Source organism: Ambystoma mexicanum, chromosome 6p, assembly GCF_040938575.1.
Source record: "Ambystoma mexicanum isolate Mex_15411 chromosome 6p, UKY_AmexF1_1, whole genome shotgun sequence".
Lineage (NCBI taxonomy): Eukaryota > Metazoa > Chordata > Amphibia > Caudata > Ambystomatidae > Ambystoma > Ambystoma mexicanum.
The window spans coordinates 1,053,522,377-1,053,544,537 of NC_090935.1; the positions used below are offsets into that span (position 1 = coordinate 1,053,522,377).

The 22,161-nt window shown below is 44.0% G+C and overlaps 1 protein-coding gene across 1 annotated transcript in view; it reads right to left on the reverse strand.

The window, feature by feature from the left end:
- The window catches only part of S1PR3 (sphingosine-1-phosphate receptor 3), a 45,211-nt gene that overhangs the window by 21,684 nt on the left and 1,366 nt on the right, over positions 1–22,161 (reverse strand). The gene's annotated exons all lie outside the window — the stretch shown is intronic.

A 22,161-nucleotide genomic window follows, 5' to 3' on the forward strand; every position in this document is an offset into this window, starting at 1 on the left:
AGGCAAATTTCCTGGCACGACTCGGGTGCAATAAAAGGGGCAGTTCCTCTCAAGCTGCCCTGGGCAGCTTGAGCAGTACCTCTCCAAACCCTTATTTTAGGGTCCAAACCTTTGCCTTCTCAACACACCTCAGTACCTAATCTGTTCCTGTCCCTGCTTGACATTCCGCAACATACACGTTCCTCCTTCCACCGTGGGTCCAACCATTCAGGCTGAGTCTTTCCCCTACTTCTTGCCTTGGGACCAACAGGCCTCCTCAAGCCTTCCTATGCTGCACGCCTACACGCTGCAAATGTACTTGTCATTTGTTTTTAGGCACTACCATGACAACATCAGTATCTTTTTTAATTCATCATCTATGGCACACTTTCTTAGAAGGCATGCAGTGATTCTCCATGGACAATCTAACCCAGGGCACTCAGAATCCCTATAACACTTGCCGCTGATATCCCCCTTACCCTGTTGTATTAGGTTCTCTTTTTATGTATGCGGGTACCGGTAGGGACACAATTCATGAATTGTAATTAAGTGTTATAAGCCTATAAAACTTTATCGGCCTAGCTTTATGTGCCTAGCCCGGGGGCCGTTAAAGGCCCTAGCACAGCCTGGGTGTTTAAGAAGGTCTTCGGGCCCATAACTCCCCATACGGGCCGAGGTCATGGTCCATACGCTATTATGTCATGGGCTATAGGCGGGTAGAAAAGAAAAAAAAACAAGAAATAAATGGACTAGTTCACAGCAAACAACAATGTAATGAGGGAGGGAGGGGAGAGGTTTACTTTCTAGCCAGGCCATGTCTGGTGGCATGGCCTGGCAGGGCAAGTGAGTGGCGGTTGTGAGTGATAAAACTGGATTAGCTGGGCTGCTTCTGCCAGGTGTGGCCTGGCAAAGCTTTTGTACAAGGCGGTGGAGGCATCGGCCGCCGTCAACGCTGGCAGCAGGGCTCTCGGCACGGAGCTCATTCTCATCACTGGAGCACCAGCCCAGCAGCCAGTTCAGCGACACTGGGGGAATTACATGCCTGACCCCTACTTGGACAATTTCCAGGTCATATGGACTGAATGAGCCATAATGGATTGTATGGCCCAGAAATTGGCCAATGGGGGAGCGCCACGTCACTCCACCAGGACATACATTTATATAATGCATAGTGAAATGAAAAAATCTTATATTGAGATGCATATATTATGTCATGACATATGTATGCTCCAAACCGAGATACATACATTTTATAATGAGATGTATATGTAGGAGATGTTTGTAGTTTACTCAGATGCATACATTATACATCAAAATATACACACTGAGCACTAACATACACACATTTTATACTGAGACAGATATACAGCATATAGAGATGTATACATTATATATTGAACTATATAAACAAACACTTAGATAGTTAGGTAGTAGGAAATGGGTTCTAGAATGTGAACGCTCCTGTGCTGAGCTCTATGTGGTCGTAGTTCTTTCTCTGGTGTTTCTTTGCAAGGTCACAGGGAGGAATGCCCCCTTGAGGACATTTCGTACAAAGAAGTCCTGGTTATCTTGCAGTAAGTTATGTTATATTTGACCCTTGCAAATAAAAAGGATCTCACGCAGGTTGCTGTGTCTTGGCATGTGGTTTTTTATTGTCCAAAATGTGAGATCCTTTTTATTCACCAGGGTCAAATATAACATAACTTACTCAAGGGAACCAGGACTTCTTTGTACACACTTAGATAATTAGTATGCTGAAACGTATGGAGTTTATACTGAAATATGTACTCTGAAAGACATATGTTGTATACTGAGACGCATATTCTGTATATTGAGATGCATACATTGTATATTGAAATACATATAATGCAGGTTGGTTTACATACATGTTTGCCACGTTATGAAAGTAACATCTTTGTAATCCGGCCCCTTATTAACCAGAATGCTCTATTAACAGGCTCTTCCAATGCAGTTAATAGTGACGGTTCCTGTTAAGAAAATGGCAGATAACAAAGTTTCTGAGCCAGATAACAGGTCTATTAGGGCAAGACTTTGTTATCCGTTTTACACACCTGGCAATTGCTTAACTGGACGTTTTGATTAATCTGTAGCACTGGGCTCCCTAATCAAGGTTTTATTGTATATTATGTAGTGAGATGTGCATGGTACATGCAAATAAATCATATACACAGTATGCTGAAATGCATACATGACATAATGAGAAATTGCTTATGCTATGTGAAGGAGAGACAAATATTTCCTACATGGAAAAAAGGTATAAAGGTATACTGTGAACTCACAAGTCCTACATGCACTATAGTAAACCACATGTACTGTACATACACATGTTTGGCACACACAAACACACACTACATGTTTAAATAGATACAGTATAGAGAGATTGTCTATATACTTTCAGATCTACATTTTCAAATGAACACAGCTCTACCCAAACGTCCACTTTTCACACACCTTGATTTGCCTCTTCTTTTCCCCTTTCTTCCCAATCCCTCAAGTATTTTCTTTTCTCTTCGCTCCAATTTCTCACTGCTCTTTTTAACATGCGCGTCTGCTGACTTTTATCCTTTTTATTGCCTCATCCCTCTCCTCTGTTAAATTTCTACCATTTTCCTGTTTCTCTCAATCCTCTTCCCACTTCTTTCCCAACCTACCAGTTATCTTTTCCCCTCTTTAATTTGTCACCCACCTCTAAATTCTTCTGTCTACTACCCCCCCTGTTTCCTGCACCCCTCCTCTCTCCTTCATGTTTCAGTTTCATCCATTTGACCTTCCATTCCTCCTCCTCTTCTGATGTTCCTTCTCTTCTCCTCCCCGTGCCCTCTGCTTTTCTCCCTTCCTTCTCCCTCACTTGAGCCAAAGGGCTTTACTGATGGGCTCACCCTGCTGAGGGGCCGAGCTCTGCTGATTGTTGAATATGCCTCTGATTGTGAATGTGCTCTGCATACTTGTGCCAACCACAGTAGCATCACCCGAGGCAGTGAACCTTTGGGCGTGCTCATCACGAATACATCTCTAGTAAGTGCCAACAGCCACCAGCTGCAGTGCCGGAACCGATAAACTGGCATAAACAGCTCTCTCACGACAGGGAACTCTGTCAGTTGCCAAACAAAATGAAATTAATAAATGTGCACTAGGGGACACCAATTCACCAAAATGCCAGAATTAACTAACATGACCTCACACACCTAATGACAATTAAAAACAAATCAAGAAGTTTACAATTATTATGGTATTAAGACTGACACACGTCTGTAGGTTTTCAACTGTATATTAACCAGGGTGCTGCCTTGTTATCTCATGAATGCAGTCATGATATGCCAAGAGCAAACCAAGCATAACCACCATTGACATGGGGAACTGCCTTCACATTCCTGTTGAGCATGCCATAAAATTCCAAGTGCAGCTCATGTACCCAGATAGTGCCATTTTATACCATGTTAAAGTTCAAATGCCAGTTATAGTCATTGTATGCAAAACACACCCTCATAATCACCCAAGTGATGCCATTTCATGCTAGTAAAACCTGATATACCAGGTACAGCCTCATAATCACCCCAACTGATGCCATTTAATGGCAGGTATAGATATGATATACAGGCTCATATGCCAAGAAACTGCCACCATAAACTGTAGCCTTATTTGCCCAGGCAAGGGCGTGTGTCACTATGCCACCAGGCACCTCCAGCCGTGGGGGGAGAAGGGGTGGGGCATTTAAGATCAAAATGGACTGATAAGAAAAAATAAGTCAAAGAAATCCTGGCGTACAGAGAATGGCCAAATAATGGGATTAGGTTCTGAGGGAGGCACATTTCTGTGGGCGTGGGGGTTCAAGGGGGTGTCTAGCGTGTGACAATGGAGCATTCTTTCACTATTTTTTGAAAAGTGCAAATCAAACGTAATAACCTCTAGGCGATCTAATGTGAAGGAAAGTGATTTTGCCAGGATCACACTGTGTCAAGTGTTGAAGCCAGGATGTGAGCCCAGGTGCACTGGTTTCATAATCTCCAGGTCAAACAGTAGGTCTTATTTCCTCCCATTGCTGCATTGTAGTCTATCATGTGAAGACCCGTTTGTTTGTTCTTAATTAAGCTGATTTGCAAAACACTAAATCCCATGCTACATTACTCTAATAATAGGACATACATATTCCTAGAAATTGATTGGGTAGAACAGGTATGGTAAATTCTATGGTTTTACTCAAAAACTCTTGCTAAACATTATGTTTCCTTTTTGCAGCAGGGCAAGTAACAGATCTTACTTTTATGCCATTTATTTAATAGCACCATATTATAGATGAAAGGCTGAGTCAGCCTGCGCAGTCCCAGTTAGCATATGAAAAGTCACACTAAACTAGAATGCAAATATAGAAATGCCACACACATGAAAGTATGGACAGGTTTCCAGATAGTTATCATTTCGAATGTTATGGGATTTTGTGGCATCATTTCACATTGCTTAGATAAAAATAGGCCAAAAGAAGCAGCTTGCGCTCCAACACGAGTTTATTGTTTTGATGGCTCAAGCCAGTAAGACTTACAGTCACTCAATGCCAAAATCAAAGTGATATATTTCAGGTCAACGTGTAGTTCACGCAGAAAAACACCTTGGGCTGAAATAAATCACTTTGGGGTCGGTGGTCATTGGCTCTGTCTCTGACCAGGGACCAAGGGTAGCAACGGGGTAGTCAGGGGTAGCAGTTGCTAAATCAGGCAGTCCATTATTGATGCCCCTGTATGCACTTAAAAATGATACATTTCCCATAACTTGAACTTATAACTAAGCTGCACGCATTGGGGATAACAATTGTTTTAGGATCAGGCCTTAAGCAACCTATTAATGCATCGAGAAAGATATTTTACCTAGAGCCCAAATGGTCTAAAAATGGCTGTCATGCCTTGACTGTTCTGTAAGAACCACTGACACCAGAAAAAACAACAGCAGCCCCTGAAGTATGGGCTATGGAGATGTGTATGGCCCCGCAAAGCAAACCAACCCATGAGAGGGATTATTGAGTCTGGCCTCCAGCCCAGCCCTGTACCCACTTTAGCCAACTGCAAGTGCCTCCCCTCTGTCCATAACTTGAGGCCACTGCAACTGCCCAGACACCCTGAGCCATGAGAGGCAACCATGTTACTTGCCCTACAAATAAACACACAGTAAATATGGGCCATGGCCTCTAGCCTGGCCCAGTGAAGAGCATTCCTCGATAATGGGACTGCAGGTCCACTGTTCGTGGTTTTCGGACATGAGCAGTGGACGCAAGGCCTGGGGCTTGGCCTTCAGCCATGTTGCAGGCCCCACTAGCTATCTCGGTGTAGACATTGGGCATTGCTGGAGGCCAGACCCAGTGCCCACTGAAACCCCAGAGCCGGTCCCCTGGTGGCCTGGCCCACTGGACAGATTGTGTGAGGGCATGACCTTTGACATTTGGCCATTCCCCGGACAATCTGTCCACTAGCCATAGCCAAAGGCTATGCTTCACGCACCATAGTTATATCACTGTTTTTTGTAACTACTTTTTGGCACTTTTGGAGAAAAAAAACACAGCACGGATTAACACCAAGTTTGCAAATGCGTTGTTTTAGCACCTGGCTGAAGCGGTTCGGGCTGTAACTGCAAGCAATATTTTTTTCCTGTTCAAGCCTATCTGAATTCTGAGCATTTTGGGACTCTCCTATACCCCTTACCCCCTACCGCCCAGACAAAACCACACCAAATAATTTATAGTTGGGTCTTTATTTTTTATGCCATGTTTTGTGTAGCTTTGTCAAATGGTGCCAAAGTTAAAACCCACACCAAAAACAGCTTTCTCAGACCCTGTTCTGAATATGGCCGTATACATACACATAAATCTCCACAAACATTTATAAGGTTTGCGAACATCACAGCAATGTCCCTGAATATCTGAGATGTTCACGGACATCGCAGAAGCAAAAAACACCTGATTTTTTACTTTTCTGTGCATATTCTTCCCCGTCCTCACCCCCCTAGATGCTTTTTCATATGTGAGAGAAGTGAATAGTTGTCTTTTGTATATTTTCTCAGCGCAATGTCCACGGACTAATGGCGCAGTTCGCCTATCCAAAATGGCATCTGTTTCAAATGTTTTGACGCACCTCTCTTTTCTCCATTAGCCAATTAGCGCCTTAACGCAATGTCCACAAGCCTTATGTGGCTTCATGATTGGTCCAGAGGCATCCGCAGACACCGAATCAGGAAGTGAGTCAGAAGACCGAAACTGAGATATCACTATTTCATTTCACCTACGTTTTGGGCATTTTTCAAAAATCTATAGGACGGATTTACACCAAATTTGCAAAAGCACACTTGTGGGACCGGGTCGCTTCTCCTCACGCATGTTTGATACAAATCCGTCAAGCGGTTCTGCCGCAAGCAAAAATCTTTTCCCATTCAAGTTTATCCAGAATTAGAACAGTTTTTGACCTCTTGACGAACCCACACCAAACATTACAAAAACATTCAGAGTCGGATCTCTATTTTTTTTTTGCAAAGTTTCATGTTGAGTGGTCGAACGGTGCTAAAGTTATAAGTTGCCCCCCAAAATAACTGTTTTTCCTACCGGAAAGCCAACTTAACCATAACTACATGGTCACCATCGCCCAATCTGCAATGCATTATACTCACTTGAATGCACAGTGCATATTTTATCAGAGTGTATACAAGGATTTTCAGTTTACAATCTATAATGTTTCCATGTAGTAGATGCATTTTGATATACCATGTGTCTCTAAGTATATTACATATAAAATGTCTCATTGTATCATGTATGCTTTTCAGTCTGCAGTGTATATGATTTATTAGAATGTACTGTGCAAATCTTACTATACAATAAACACAGCTTGGTTGTATTTCAACCTGCACAATATGCATTTCAATATATAATGTATGCATTTCAAAATATAGTATACTCTGAATTTGTCTCAGTCAACAGCTTATACACATTTCAACATATAATGTATGTATCTCAATATACTTTATGTACATCTCAAAATACAATGTGCAATGTACAGTGTTTGTATCTCAGCGTACAGCATATTCTATATGTTTTAGCATGTAATGCCTGCATCTGAATATACTATATATACACCCAGACCTCAATATAGTACGTGTGGCTCTCAGTTCACAGTGTATATAATGTCACAAGAATAGACCCTACCCTTGTCAAGAGGCGAATTGAAACTCCTCTCATGGTGGGAGGCCGGCCAGGAAGTAATCCAGAGCCAGTCCTACCCCCTCTGAAGTGGACTGTGGTAGTTGAGGGGGCACCAATTCCGTTTCCCCACCCTTATGCCAGAATGTGTCTTTGTAGTGCAAGCTTGTCTCCCACTAAGCCTCTTCAGCAAAATACCTGCCTGGTTCTTCCTATCTTCCACAGAGCCTGCTTACCGAAAGAAACCAGCACAACAACCAGCTGCGACTACAAAGACTTACAGCACCACACACCACCTGAGGAATGGTCCCTGAAGGCTGGGCCCGGTCTGGTGTGGATGACCCACCAAGTGAAACATACCATGCTGTAGAGAGAGAAGTTGTGGGTTGTTCGGTTGAGATCATACGAGCATAAGGAGGCAGACCAAGAGACCAACAGGAAGAAGGAAGGAGCGAAAGAGTGTAGAGGTGATTGTTGGAGAAGGTGAGGTATTAGTTTATTGACCCCAAGGGTAATGCAGTGTTGGAGTGCATGAAATGTGGCAAGTATGGTGAGGTAAGATAGTGTAAGGAATGAATGCGAAGTGTGTGGAGCTCAGTGAAATGAGGGTATCTGAGTAGAAGGTGGGTGAAGTGGTGGGAGTAGTAGTGTGAAGGAGGGAGTAGCAGTGTGGAGTATGAAGTAGTGGTGCAGAGGAGGGAATTGTACTTTGGAGGAGGGAGTACTAGTGTGGAGGATGGGAGGGTAGTTATAAGGAGGGAGGAGAAACATCGAAGAGCGGAAGCAAGTCGTAGAACATAACAGAGACACTGGAGGAACAAAGGAGAAGAGCAAGAGAGTGAAGATGGGACTCCCCACTTAGGTTTAGGTGATAGCCAGTGGTGTGCACATTCCACCGTGAGGTAAGGTGACAGTTCCGGGGCAATCATGATCCTTTTTAATAAGTCCTCCACAAGGTTCCCAGCCTACCCTGCTTGTCACTTTCAGGCACTCCAATTATACAGATATGGTTCCGCCTAGAGCGAAACTCTGGCTCTTCACACTTGGCCTGGATGGTTTTAACGCCTTTCTGCATCTTTGCCAATGAAAACCGCAGGCCAGCTTTGTGGATACAGGAGTTTTAGGCATTGCCCTGGTGAATCCATCCAGGTTTCCCTGATTTTTGTTGCTACTAGGGCCCATGCTCTTATCTACCTGGGCTCCCCCAGCCCCTCGCACCCCTCTCGCCCCGCAGTGCACCTGCCACACAGAGTATCACCAGCCATGCGCTGCTAGAGCTCCCCCAGTCACATGCAGACAGGCCACATTAAAGCAGCGGGTTAATCCAGTTGCACCGTGCACTGACACAATCCTGGGGTCGGCTTATTTTAACTTGTGCTCTCACAGCAGTGCCAGGGAGCCAGGCTACACACAGACGCAGCTACACTGCAGCAGGTGGCAGTAATACAACGGCAGCCCACTCCCTCCTCTCAGCTCCCCTCACACACCACACCCGCACGGTTATTCTCCCAACATTGGTGAATGGAAGTGCCACCACCGCACACGCTCAGGTACCCCTCAATGCCTGTGGCAGCCCACCAAGCTTGTCCTCCACAGACCGTCGTCCAGGACCACAGGTACAAAGCCCTCCCCGCCGCCGCTCACCATCACTCGTCTGGTATCATATGCCTCTGTCACACCCCTTAGCACACTGAGCAGACAGGGAGCCTCCAGCATCCAGTGGGGGCATAGCATGCGTCCCCCAGCCACTTTGGCACCACAGCAGGGCCTTAGGCATGCCGATCCTCAGCTCGCAAGGCCCTTCACGACTGCCAGTGCATGGGTGCTCAGCACTCTCCTGGAGAGCAATGCCAGCTACCGCGCACATATGTAGGGCCCCTTGCCCACAATCACTGATATCACTGCCCAATATGTTCAGATAGCTTTGGTGCGGTAGAGAACTCCACTGTTGTGCGACCCCCATTTTGGTCATTCAACAAAGACTCACAATGATACCCATTTTGAAGAAACCCATAGATGACCCAACAACCCAGCCAACTATCACTACATCACTCTCATTTCACTGTTTCAACGTTCTCTTTAGGAAAAACCTTATCCCAAATCACTGCTACAACATATTCCAAGGATCAGGGAGATGGAACAACCAGACAGTTGACGCTTCTGGGGACCCTTGACAAGCGGGGGTGCCCATGTGAAGCAAGCCCACCCAACATGGAAACATATCAGTCCTTTACAGATTTTATACAAGGGGATGCCAAGTCAAATTCAACATCTAATGCTGCAGTATCTTTCCACCCTTCCATAGTTGTTCCTTTAAAGAATTCATCTGTGGCTAATTTTCCACCTGATCGTTATTTGTATTTGTATTTATTTTATTTATATTGCGCACCTTGCCCAGAGGCTTGCGGGCGCATGTTTAGGAGGAAGTTACACGTTACAGAAAAGAGGTTACATGTTGCAGAAGATGTGATACAATAAACCGTTACAGGTGATATTGACATAGCAAGTAACAACATAGTATCAGCCCCCCGTTACAGGAGAAGGGTAAGGACTGTGAGCAGTTACAGGTAGCAGGATAAGTATACATCTGATCCGTTTAAATTACAGCAGAATCACAGGCAGGCGAACCTAAACGCGTTAGGCAAATGTGAGAGCCGGAGTGACAATGAGCAGACAGCCGTGCAGAACAAACACTAGCCGCCGAAGGATGCAGGGGTGGAAGGTGAGGTATCTTGTTCCCGTAGCCAAAGTTTAGCTTTGGCTTTAAATTCGATGCAGTGCGGAATGTTCCTTAGGGCGTTAGGAAGTGAGTTCCAAAGCTTGGCAGCAAGGACCGGAAAACTCGACCCTCCCGCCGAGCGTAGTTTGAAGCTGGGGATGACCAGAGTGTGGATCTGGGCAGATCTCAGGGGTCTGGTGGCCGTGTGTTGCGAGAAGCGTGATACTAAGTAAGCAGGAGCTGCATTGTTCTGAGCCTTGTGTGTGAGCACAAGTGATTTGAGTGATATGCGGTGGGAAATAGGTAGCCATTGAATGTTGCGTCTAAAATGGGATATGTGGTTCCGTCTAGGTATGTTAAGTGCTGCCCTTATGGCGTTGTTTTGCGTGACCTGGAGTTTGTCCAGATTTCTTTGGCTGGTCCCAAGGTAGAGGGCGTTACAGTAGTCAATTTTGGACAGGATGAGGGTTCTCGCCAGGGTCAGGCAATTGTCCGGAGTCAGGAATGGTCTGCAGGCTGTGATCAATTTACAGGTGTAAGATGATGCAGAAACAACTGCATTAGTTTGTCGAATGAGGGACAGTGTGGAGTCGAGGTAAATTCCCAGGGTTTTGGTGACATTGGCCACTTTAATGTCATTCCCGTCAATAATGAAGGATTTATAGTTGGTGTCGAGTTTCGAAAGTTTAGATTGGGAGCCCAGGATGATTAACTCCGTTTTTTCATCGTTGAGACAGAGCCCGTGATTAGCCATCCATGCTTGACTCATATGGATCAGTTCTCTGGTCTCTACAAAGGGCACTATGAGCCTTGGGATAATTTTATGTTTATCAAGATAGTGAAGTTAGAGGAACTCTCCCCTAAAGAGGAGAGTCCGTTTTTAAATTGAACCCCTCTTTTGGAAATGCGGGGTAATATCTCCCTGATACCTTCAATCAATAACAGTGATATTGTCCGTATGCCCATATTACCAAAGTGGACCAGTGCTTCTAATTGGGTTTTAATTGAATTTGTATGAAATGCGATTGTTTCACTATTATATACATGTTCTGGAATTCTGCTGTCTATCGGATAAAAACTTACAGTATGCTGTAAGCAGGCTGGAAAAATATATTCTTATCCTGAGCTGCATGCCGCTTGCCCTAGGCAATACTTTAGGGGTTCTGACTCTACATCCGCCCTGACATATACATGTAGCAGAGGTGCAAGCGAAAGCGACTACTGGGCCTCTGGCTTATTTGCACAAATTCCAGACGTGAACTCGGCTGACTTGGAGGCAGTTGACTGAGTGGGCAGAGGTGAGCCGGAGCAACGCTGAAGGCCCCAGGTGAGCAGGGGTTCAGTCTTCTCACTTGGAACATGGCAGGGGTGAGCAGACTGTTGGACGACCCGATGTGGAGCTATTTTATGCAAGGATATTGCCCTGCAGGAGACTTGGGCTCTGAATCCAGTCATGCTACAAGGGTACCAGTCCTTCTGCGTCCCCGCGTCGAAGGGACCGAACGCAGGCCATGGGGTGGGTTACTAGTCTGGAGTGAAGTCTCTTTGGGCTCGGAGGATCAAGGTAGTTTTAACACTTTCTGTAGATGTGCAAATGCTTATTATTAAGATCAAAAAAGTTAAGTCTATATGCTTAATTAATATATATAACAGACCTTTGAACCCAAATGGTCTGGTATGTCTGCAGTGTCCCTAAACTATGATATCTAATAATAACTCCCTACCGCCATTCAAAAATGTTACACTAGTGGTAGGAGATATTAATTTACAGCTAGAACCACTTAAGGCCTTGAAAGGGCCATGGGACGACCAAGACCAGGCTTGGGACATTCCATCCCAGGTCGCGTTTTGTCCCCTAACAGTGCACCGTCTAGCGGTCCAATCATCTAGCATCATGTACAATTTATATCTAAGGGCTTGTAGTGGCATATTCGCCAACATCAACCAGCTAATAAGACTTTTACTGGACATAATGGTTGGCAGTACATTCATTGATTACATCTTTATTTCTGCAATTGACTGGGCATGGGTGAACGACTTTAGAGTACTCGATAGGATAGAAAGTGACCATTTCCCCCTATCCATCTCTCTTTCATGGGATTTACTTGGGCCTAGTTTTGTAGACACTGCTCCGGGCCCACTACAGTTTATGGCCGCGGGTACTGCCTGCAAGTCATTGCAATTGGCTAGAGTTTTATCTCCTGAGTTTAAACAAAAAAATATATGCCTCGGTCCTGGATAATATAGAATTCATCTGTAATCCGGGGAGTGAGGATGCTACAATCTTGGTAGAATTTAAAAAAAAACTCAAGGTTAACATTTTACTGCATGTTTTGGTCCCTGCCATTGCAATCAAACAAACAGCTGCCGGTAGGGCGGATGGTATGATGGGGCCTGTTGAGCTGCCAATAAAGATATAGTAGAATGTTGGTGACCCATTGGCAGTTGATAGACCTAAGTTGCAGATCCTAAGAGCCAAATATAAAAACGTAATTCTTATTAAAAATAAATTCTGATGGGAAAATTCCAGGGTTTATTCAATGCCTATCATTCTAGAGACAATGGGGCTCATTCTGAGCCTGCCAGTCCGGAAACAGCAGCGCTGGTAAGCTTACCGGCACCATTGTTTCCGGACCGGTATATTACAGGTCTGCATGCCGGAGCCGGTAAGCCAGATCGGTTGAACCCTGCGGGACACAGCGGCCACGGTAAGCAGACCGTCATGGCAGCACCAGCACTGCTATTAGCGGTGCCAGTGCTTCTGTGTTTCCCCTAAACATAGAGTCGGGAATAGGGATTTACAATTTACCGGTGCCTGACTTTCCGGACTGCTGAGGTTGTAATCCCCTGGTGTTGCCGGGAAGTCAGGTGCTGGTAAATCATTATGGGTCCGGCAGCAACCTGCCGGTAGTACCGGCATGGTTACCGACGGACTTGTAATGAGCCCCAATGTCCTATTTTGGAAATTGGTGTCGGACAATGAGCTGAAAGGGGAACACCGATTGGTCTGTTGCATTGGTAAGGAAGAATAGAGGGCGCATTTCTCAAATCTGTACTCTCCAGTCTCTACTATATATCTGCTAGCAGTCACTCATTGTTCGTCAGGTATATATGTGCCGGACGTTAAAGAAGTTGAGGAAGCAATTGGCTCAGCAAACAGTGGCAAGACGGCAGGGCTGGATGTAATACCAACAGATCTCTTCAAAGATGAACCATCTATCTGGAACCCTACGCTTTGACGGATGTTAAATGCTATATTGTCTACAGGGAGGATTCCCGATGCCTGGCGTAAAGCGGTCATTGTTCTAGTGTATAAAAAGTACAGAAGGGACATTCCAGATAATTATAGACCTATCTCCCACCTAGATGGGCTTGGGAAGCTGTTCGGGAAAGTTATATTGAAGCATCTACTACTCTGGACCAATAGCAATGATGTGATTAGCGTGCATCAGGCTGGGCTCCAGAAAGGTTGCGGAAAGGTGGATCAATGTTTTATGCTTTTCCTCATAATCCAGAAGTACACTGTTTTATGGAAAATGCACCTGTGTGTATTTTTTTCTGGACTTGAGGACTGCATTCGACTCTGTATCCCATGTGGGGTTGTGGCAGGAAATGGTAGAGGGAAAGGTGCCCCAGTACCTGATTACAATATTATCACTACTTTATGCGGACACAGAAGCCTGTGTTCGCTATGGTTTGGAAGGCGAACAGACAACCTTTTTTGGGGTAGGTTTGGGTGTCAAGCAAGGATGCGTCCTGGCCCCACTTTTATTTAACATCTACATTCAGGAGATCATAGATGAGTTATTAAGTGGGTGCCAGGACTGTCTTAAACTGAACTTAACCAAGTACCAGGCTCTGTTTTATGCAGATGACGCAGTGTTGATCACTACCATGTCCCAGTGTCTGAAGCAATCCCTTTCTGTTTTTCTGGGGAATTGTAGGGATCTTGGTCTCACTGTAAATACGTCCAAAACTAAGTTGTTGGTTTTTAGACCCAATTCTAGGAATCATTTTTCGATTAAGTTGACAATAGAGGATGATCCAATTGAAAATGTCAATAGAAGTTGTTGGTTTTTAGACCTAATTCTAGGAAGCATATTTCGATTAAGTTGACAATAGAGGATGATCCAATTGAAAATGTCAATAGCTTTGATTATCTTCCAGTTAGATTCCAGGCAAGTCCAGGATGGGTGGGCCAGACAAGCAGGGCTGCCCTTATGCTGGAAAATGTTTTGCAGTGCTATTCTGTTTTTCTTCACCCGTCATGGGAGCGGTGCTATATCGCAAGCACTGAAATTATACCAAACGCAGGCTTGGCCAGCAGCATTTTATGGCTCATAATTATGGGGCTTTGCAAAGGTTGAGAAGATGCTTATCAGGGGAAATTATTTTATGAAGAAATTATTATCATTACCCGCTAGTGCACCAACTGCCCTAGTCCATTTAGAATATGGCACTACCCAGTTGGGCACAGAAATTATGTTTAGACCAGTTGCCCTTTGGGTAAGAGTATGGACTCACCCTGCTTTAGGGCAGTGTAGTGATGCATTGCTACACATTATGTCTCTTGATGGAGGTAAAAGCTTGAAATGGATATTCCATGTGAAAGACCAACTGACCAACTTGAAAGTGAGCGATTTCTGGGAAAATCTGCAGAGCCTCCGTGCTTCAAGCCTGAGTTGGCTCAAGCAACTTTCTAAGCAAAGGGCATAGGATCAATATTATTGGATCATCCGATGACTCAGATAGTGAATTACTTTATTAACATATTTGTTGTTGTTGTGCGCATATCTTCCAAGTACAATTATTTTATTCTTATTATTGTTATGAATTGCCAGTAAGTGCCTTCAATACTGATGAATGCCTCAAATGAACCTTATTAGATTCGTCTCACTCTTCAACTCGAAGCCTTGTCGCACACAATCCTCCGTCACGTCCGGGAAAGTTTTGGAAGATATGCGCACAACAACAACACATATGTTAATGAAGTAATTTACTATCTGAGCCATTGGATGATCCAATAATATTGGCTAGAGATTGAAGAGCTTCTCTTGGAGAATCAAGGATACGTTTTGAAATTGTCATGATTAACGTTCTTGCTTGATGTTTTTGAGTGGTGTTACTCACCCTACTCGTTAAAATGGGGATGAAGCAACTCCCCATAGTGGTCCTGATGAAGGTTGTATTACCAAGTGGACGATTGTATTGATGTCCAAACAGACAACCGAAACACGTGTAGACAAATATATCTGTGTAACTAATAGTACACGGATAGCCATCAGATCATTTGGTGGAGGACTTTTCACAGTGCAAAAAATATATTTTGTTGACTATTGTGTCAAAGAAATATGTGTTATATGTTTGTTTTAGAAAACAATATTGAGTGAATGGTAGGAGCGAATCAGTGTGAGTTGAATATGTAAGGAAATATTTTTGTTTAATATGTTTTAAGAATGTACATTTTATATTTTGTTATAAAAATAAAAGAATTTGAATTCAATGATTGGCATTTATTGGTATATTTAAAAAGATAAATGTGTTAAGTTGGCTATTCCCTATCCCAGCATCCGCCTAATCATGCAGACTCAAATATTTCCCTGGGGCAAGCAGAAGAAGGGGTGGTGGGGGCAGAATTGCCAAATCAATCATAAATGCATATAATGCGTGGTTCCCTTGTCATAGAGCTCAGCAGAGAGAGTGTGACAGAGGTAGAATGAAAACGAGGAACAATGAAAAAACGATCATGAGGGCCCAAGTAAACGAGAGAGATAAGGAAAGAAGGAAGTCATGTGATCATAGGGATTAGAGGAAATGAAAAGGGGGGGTGAGAGAAAACAAAGGTAAATAATGAACACAATAAAGGAAGATAGAAAGGAACAAAGATAGAAAGGATGGAAGAAAAAATAAAGAGGAGATTGAAAGGAGTGGGAATGGAGGTAGGTGGGGAGGATGGGTGAAGAAAGGGAGAGAGGAAGGAAGAGGGAATGAAGTGTGGAATAGAAGGGAAGGGAGGAAGAAAGAAGGAAAGAGGAAAAGAAAAAAGGAGGAATGAGAGAAAGGGAAAGAGGGAAAGAAGGAAAAGGAAAGGAAAGAAGGAAGGACGGAAGGAATGAAGGGAGTGAAGGTGGAAGGAAGGGAGGGAGGGAGGGCTGAAGGAAGGTAGGGTGAATAGGTCTGTCTCTAATCCTGGACCCTGGGTTGAGTCTGCATTGTAACCTCTGCCACACGTGACCCCTGGTAAAGTGATTGGGGACTTGTGGGGGCGTATCTGAGAATTTGTACAAAGGGCACTGTGAGCAGCATTGATATGAGTGAGCACATCTCGAGTGCAGCACACAGCCAAATACCACCATTTTAATACCCAATTATCTTTTTCAAAACTGTCTTTAAGTAACTTCTCACAGTCCCTGCTCCCACAGAGAACCCTGGATTTACCCTATAGGTTTGTCTGCACTTTGTTCACAATCTATTTTGGTTGGATGCACATTCGGTCAAACTACAACCAACCTCACCCGCCTTCCTTTGCCTGGACCCGCTTGAATTGTTTTTTGTTTTTAACGTATTTTCCCTAAACCCTTCTCCGCTTTCCTTTCCTCTACGAATTACTTGTCCGAACACTCCCTCCAGCCAGGAGAGGGCACAATCTTTCATCGTTGAGACACGCTCTGCGCTCTGAGACCACCACAGTGGCCCAGCATTAAGGCTCCACAACATGGCCTGATAAATGTGGGGGTTGGAACTGGCCTCGTTGTAGTCTTGTTATCGCTTGGCAGAGAGGGAACACGACAGAGAGTAAAACAAGGTTCAAAAACAAAAAGGTGTTTTGTTCTAAATGGGGAATGGGGAGAGCCCAGGGACATCATTTCACCAAAATGCCACGGGAAGCGGAAGTGACATCACATGACCCTTGGCCTCTGATAACATCACAGGAAGTGATGTCATTTGACCCCACCCCGAAGTGATACCACGGGAAGCGATGGAACACGACCTTTCACACCTTGACCAAACAGGAAGTGGCCTCAGGCAGCATTGTTCCTAAGCACACTATGAAAAATATGGTTACAATATTACTATAATGTGATATACATTTCATACAAGAATGGATCGCTATATGTATAGTTAAGATCAGTGTGTATAGGCCCATATTACCAAATTACTGTGAATGCAAGCAGACTGGCCAAATGATAATGATATGCTATTATCTAGCACTTACGCTTGAATGCTTTATAGAACAAATATACATACAGTATCACCCATCCTGTGTTGCTACTCATTTATCACGACCTCAGAAGGATGAAAGGGTGAGTTGAGGTGTTAAAGAACAGACTAAATCATTGACTCACCTCCTGCAGTGTGCCTGAAATAAGCCTTTAATGAGTCTAGCAATTATTGTATGGAATTCCAGAAAGACACATTATTTGGTATTCCTATTCTTTCTTATTTAGGGTCACTGATTAAAGTGTTAGACTTGTGGAACCCCTGTTCTTATTTTAACATTTTTTTTTCGTTTTTTTTAAGTGGCCTGAATGAGAAAGCCAGCCACTCCAGAAGCAAAGAGCCACATAGCGCTGGCCACAGCCCAGGATCTCCCATTAAAAAAGAAAGTTATCTTTTGTTCAAAATCAATAAAACCAAATTCAAAAATAAAAATAAAAAAATTTAAAAAAAAGAAAGTCGCGACCCCTAAATGACGTCCCTGTGAGAGCCTCGCTCCATATGCAAATTATGACAGAGCACTCGCGTGCTTGCCACATGGTGCACAGAGGGTGGTTTCCATACGTGTGCCTGTCCATTTCGTGTTTTTATATTAACTGCGCATTTAACACCGCTTTTTCACGTCACAAAAATGTCCATTTCGTAAAGTCATTTCCCTAAAATGATTTAAAACAGGAAGGACAAGTCCAAAGGAAATAAAGGCAAGATTCGGCAGCTGCTAACAGCTCGATCATTGCGGGCCACGCGCGCATTGATATTACAACGGGGGCCCAGTGGCGTCATAATAAAGGCAAATGTCAGTTGCAGCTAACAGCTCATTGTGGGGCATGCGCGCGTTGACAGCGTAATGCGGTCCTGTGACGTAATAATCGAACAGTTCTGTCGTTGGGTGTAGAAAGGCAAAGGTCGGTTGTAGCTAAAATTGCGATCATTGCGGGGTACGCATGCGCACTTTAATATTAAAATACAGCTAAGTGACTTCATAATGAACGCAAAGCTTGTCTGTAGCTAAAAGGTTGATCATTGCGGGGCATGCGGACATTGATATTACACTGTATGCCTGTGACGTCATCAACAGAAATCGATCCTAATAGCCGACGCAAGGGCACCCTATTGTCAAGCTTGTAAGGATAAAAAGTGGAGTCTGTCCCGCCAAAATGCGACCTTAAACTTACGATTTCAGCAACAGACCCTTATCCAACTTGCTGTAACTTGTCAAATTTACTAAGACCGTTTGCACTCAACAAAATTGCCACACAATTTTTCATTAAGTGAAAAGGCGACCGGTGTAGTGAGCGAGAGGATGAGTGAGGGGTTGAAGTAGACAAGTGAGGGAGCAAAGGGGTAAATTGGTGAATGAGAAAGATATTAAATGAGTGAGCGAGAAGCAAGCAAATGAGTGAGTACATGGGGTGGGAGCCATCCAGTGAATCCGTGAGCGATTGTATGCGCGTGGACGAGGGCGATTACCGTTAACTAATGCTTTCCAAACCCATGTAACTGTAACAGTGCTGCACATCTGTCGTCTCAAGAGAAAAAATTGTGAATTTGACCACATTTTTTCAATTTTATTTGTTGAAAATTAAAAAATGAAACCTTACACAATTCCAATATGTTCCATACGTTTGTTTTCCCAATATAAAACATTTTGAATTTGACCACATTTTGAATTTCAACCGAAATGTGAAGACCCTTAGTTTTGCTAAACACTATCACCCCAAAATGTGTTTGAACGATTGGATTCATAACCAAAAGATACCGAAACATGGCGAAATGACGCGATAAGCGAAGTGCCACAAGACAAATGGCGGCAAAATGAAGGATTTGTCAGTGGCAAAGCACAGCCTAGGGACCTCCCCTGCTGGTTCGCAGTTCGGTGAGATGGCCGGTGGCAGACTTTTGAACCCATCCGCCCTTTACTTGGCGACGCACCAACTTCTCTGCATTATGGCCACTCACTGCCCAACTCCGGCTGAGCTTGAAAGAAGTGCGTCACGGAACCGGAGGATTCACACTGGCCTAGTGAGATGTGTTTATTATCTTCCCTCTAATTTACATCGCTTTCTAGAAAAGCACATGTTTTTCCACGATGGTCTTTGTGTGGCGGGAGCTCTGCGCACGCACCCTCGTGAACTGTGCCGTGATGGTGACTTACACGAGGCCGTTTTTTTAAACTGCTTTGCCAAAAATGTGGCAGAAGCCTTCCCTGGAGACCATTTAATGCATGATTAATGGTTGGAAACGGGAATGTTCGTAATTCTATTCTATACTTTTTCAGGCCCCGTGGACATTACCATCGAGAAATCAATACAGCCAGCATATTCCTAGCCCTAGAAACATGAACAAACTTAGAACTCATCAAATGATAGGAGTGGCGACAAATAAACAGCAGCATCGAAATCCCACCAGTGCAGGCTTCGGGAAATTCCGGAAGTGGATAGCCATCTCGGGCCGAAAGGAAACACTTACTGGGCACGCGAAGGTGGCTTGAAACGTGGTATGTGTCAAAGGGGGGTCGTGTTGTACCTAGTAAGAAACATGTCTGCTATGCCCATTTAGTTTGTGGTGGTCCTGAAACAACACACATACTCGATATAGTCAACAGCGTGGGTGTGTGTGTGTGTTTATGTATGTATGTATCTATCACAGTCTTTATACATCTATACAGGAAGTGTTTAGGTGCATATACTGGTCTATAGACCCAGTGAGGAGGTCACAGTATTGCGCTAGAGGCCACAGGTCGCGCCTATTTGCCTACATGGGCCTGCCAAAAGTTCCATAGACTTAGACAGCATACAGAAACAGCAGAGAATGCTTCATTTCTAAACCCATTTTGTTATCAAACACAACAAAAGTGAAATGTTGTGCTGTGAAGATGTTGCTGTACATAAGATGTCTTGTAAACAGCGCAAAGAAATGAGAGGACACTGCGTTTGTACTTGATCGGCCCAGACACACCCTGATGCCACTCCAGCCCTGAGGCCAATCCCTTCTCCGAAGTCCATTCGTACCCGAGGCCTGTCCCTACTCCCCCAGTGCCCGTATCTTCCCTGAGGTCCACCCCTGCGGCGGATTCTCGCCGACCTCCTCATCCGCGCTGCATGCTAGCGATGGAGCATAAAACAAGGCTATAGCAAGACAGCATGTCACATAGCATGTGACCTTGAATAGGCCAATCACAGAAAGCAGTAGTAGAGAGAGACACACACACGCACACACACTCTGGGCCTGATTTGCAAAGCGTTTTCCAATGAGATTGCGTCATTGTAAACCGCGTTTGTAAATTAGGCCCATCACCTCTCCCTCTAGTTTATGCAGTCTGCAACCTCTGGCTCTCTAGATGTTCTGAACTACAACTCCCATGATCCTTCACCATTAACCTTGCTGGCTAGGGTTGATGTACTATAGTATATATATACGTATATACTAAGGGACAGTAGATCATAGAGCCTCATTGTGAGTTCAGCGGAATTAGCAATGCCACTAAGGGCCTGATTTACAAAACATTTTAACATGGGAAAGTCCCATTGAAAACATTTTTGTAAATTAGGCACTCATTTGCTGTGCTTAAAATCTGTTTTTTTTCATCTGTTGGCAAAACCCATAACTGTCCAGTGCAACAAAACAGGCGGCATCCACCCGTTTTACCGATAGTTCACAACATGCAACTAGGTTCACAATATGTTCTTGTAGAGCACGGAAGTATCCAGCATTGCAAGAGTGGGGGCAGGGAAGGGGGGGCGATCCACAAAAAAGTCCTGCTACTTTCCCCTAAATGCAGTGCACACGATTTTATAGGGTATCATTTGCACCCGCCCAATCAACTTTTTGGGTAACATTAGTGGTAGATGGCATTTTAACATATACATATAACAACCAAAAACTGCAGGACCATTACAGATGCAAGAAGCTGATCTATTCCAGCTCTCTCCAGACTCTGCGGGGCAAAATACATGCAAACCTCCTAATTTGCATATGGAATGCACCAGCGGAAGTGACTTCACAGAAAAGGACATTGCAAGGCGGATCATCAGTCTTTGATACTTGGAGGAACCATGAAAGTGACTTTAGAATACGTTGTCATACGTAAGCCAAGTGGCAAAAAACATTGTGGTGTAAAATACCTAAAAGGCACTATTATTATATATGGAGCAACACCATAGTCTGTAGGTTTTTTTTATGATGGCATGATATATTACCCTAATATATGAAGTGAATCACACAGAGCTTCAGATAAAAAAAAGTGCGATTAAATGATTTGCCCAGGATCACACTCTGGTTAAATGTGGATGTGGACATTTTAAGCCAATGAACACATCTTCCCAGGTTTAGTTCATATAGGTATTCATTAGGTTATGCTTTGCATTTAATGTGCTTAAATAACACTTTATGTATTGCAATGCCTTGGAAGCAAACCACATTTCTTAACAAACTAGCCTTTCATAATAAACCAACTATACATTATATACATCATCATAGAAATCTATTGAGCAATAAGAGTATGGCTTTAGTTTTATTCTCCCCATCCTGCATCCAAAGTCACAGTAGCATTAATGTGAGCCAAACGAGCCCCCTGGGGTTTTAAAGCCAAAGTCATTCATTCATAAAGCATGGATAAAGCATTAATTTATGCAGCATAATGCTGCATGCTTTATGAAAGAATGACTATGGCTTTGAAACCCAAGGGCGATTTGTTATGCTCACATTAATGCTATAATTTATTCATATTTCTCTCTTCTGATCCCCCCATTCACATTTCTTAAGGGACAAAAGTCCCTGCTAATAGGCTGCCCTCCCTCCCGTCAGTGCCTAATTGTGAGGCTCTGTTGACACAGAGCAATGTGTCACGTCCTCTGGAGAGCCGCTCTGCTGCCCTGAGCTCAGTGGGACATTGTCCTGGCAGAGGTCCCATTGCGCACCCTCATTGACAATGAAGGTGACGAAATGGAAAGCTGTCCTGCTACTGGGCAATGAGGAACACCTCCTGCTCAGCACCCTCATTGTCCTGCCAGCGGGACCCCTTTCCCATTCGGCACCCTCATTCTGAATGAGG